The sequence below is a fragment of the Lipotes vexillifer genome, unplaced genomic scaffold (assembly GCF_000442215.2).
Source record: "Lipotes vexillifer unplaced genomic scaffold, Lipotes_vexillifer_v1.1 scaffold153, whole genome shotgun sequence".
Lineage (NCBI taxonomy): Eukaryota > Metazoa > Chordata > Mammalia > Artiodactyla > Lipotidae > Lipotes > Lipotes vexillifer.
In genome coordinates this window covers 2515095-2516993 of record NW_006774670.1, presented here as the reverse complement: position 1 = coordinate 2516993, position 1899 = coordinate 2515095, and positions in this window count along the sequence as shown.

Sequence of the window (1899 nt, the reverse complement as noted above, 5' to 3'; positions counted from 1 at the left end):
TATTGATTGAAGCAACATGATTTAATAAGAAATATGATTTGGTTCTGTTTAGTATTTTACCCATGGCTCTGAATCATTTGTCAATACCACTGCACAGAATAAAACTTACTAATCTATGTTGTATTGGCAGGGTTCTCTAGAGAAATAGAACCAATATAATATAAATTAATTCATTATAAGGAATTGGTTCATGTGAACATGGGGGCTTATAAATCCCAAGATCTGCAGGGTGAGCTGGCAAGCTGGAGACCCAGGAGAACCTCAGTAGTGTAGGTCTAGTTCAAGTCCAAAGGCCTGAGAACCAGGAGAACTGACGGTATAGTTCCAGTCTGAAGGAAGATCAGCAGTCTTGAGACCCTAGGAAAAGCCGATGTTTCTGTTTGAGTGAAAAGTGGGAAAAAGCCAACGTCCAGATCAAAAGCAGTCAGACAGAAGGAATTCTCTCTTACTCAAGGGAGGACCAGTTTTTTGTTCTATTCAGGCCTTCAGATGATTGCATCAGGCCCACCCACATTAGGAAAGGCAACCTGCTTTCCTGTCTACAGATTCAGATGTTAATCTCATCCCAAAACACCCTCACAGGAATACCCAGAATAATGTTTGACTAAATATTTGGCCATTCCATAGCCCAGTGAAAATGACACATAAAATTAACTATCACACATGTAAATTATCTGTAGATAGGTAAATAGATTAAAAAAACTCACAAGGATACTTAAACCTTTGATACTAGTCAGTTTCTTCCATCTTGTGCTGAGCCTTGGAAGTTTGAAACATGCTTCTCTAAGTTTCTTCGTTCATTCTTTTCTATTCTAATTGATCCTATTCCTTGCCATGACCCTTCATCATGGAGATGAATGCTATCCTTCAGACCCCTTTGACATAACCAAAGCCCTAGTTTCGGATCTGAGATTATCACTAAGATATTTATGTGGATGGCATTTTCTAGAACTTCTGACCAATTAGCTTTACTTGAATGGTGAAAATAATGGAAGATGGACGACTCCAGTTACTTTTATCCAACAGTGTAATCCAATGAAAAATACAATGTGAAATGACGTATTCTTTTTCATTGGCATTTTATTCATCCTTGTCCATCAATTATAGCCAGAAATTGGATGGCGCAATTGAGAAATACTTGATTTTAAGAGACATTTGAATATGGGAGAACTAGAAATAAATGCCAAAGAAATTGGACATTAGATCAAATTCTAAGTAATGGCACCATCTAAAGGCATAAATCAACTCTGCATTACCTATTGATTCCTGTTCTCTGAACAGAAGGAAAAACATTTTCTGGCAATAATAAAAAGTGAAACTTTATAAACTATAATAGTTGTTGGAAAATGACAATTGATGTTTATGTGTCTATAAATTACTGCTCTTTTTTTCTCATCTCCACAAAGAGAGATTATTTTAATATATATTTTTTTAAAGTATTGCCAGGCTCTGTGAAAAGCCTATGAAATAAATACATGGATACATGAGTGTTTTTGAAGTTAAATACTCAAGGTCTAGTAGAGAAATAAACAATAAACTGTTTAATGTACTAAGTTTTATAAAACATATGTTGACAAAATGCCATGGGGTCACTAAGGGGAAGAGTCTTAATTCTGCCTGGGACATTGGGAAAGTATTCCCAGAGGAGGTAACATTTTATTTGGTTCTTGAAAGAGATGTAGTTTCCAGCCAAAGAAGAGGCAGACATTCTTGGCATAAAAGCAAAAATCTAAAGGCATCAAGGGCTGACCAAGCAGAGGTGTTCAGGGTGTTGCAACAAGTTCAATATGACTACAGAGCAGAATTCATGGTTTGAAGTTTCAGAAAAAGTGGATGTAAAAGTCAGGTGGGGGGCTTCCCTGGTGGCGCAGTGCTTGAGAGTCCGCCTGCCGATGCAGG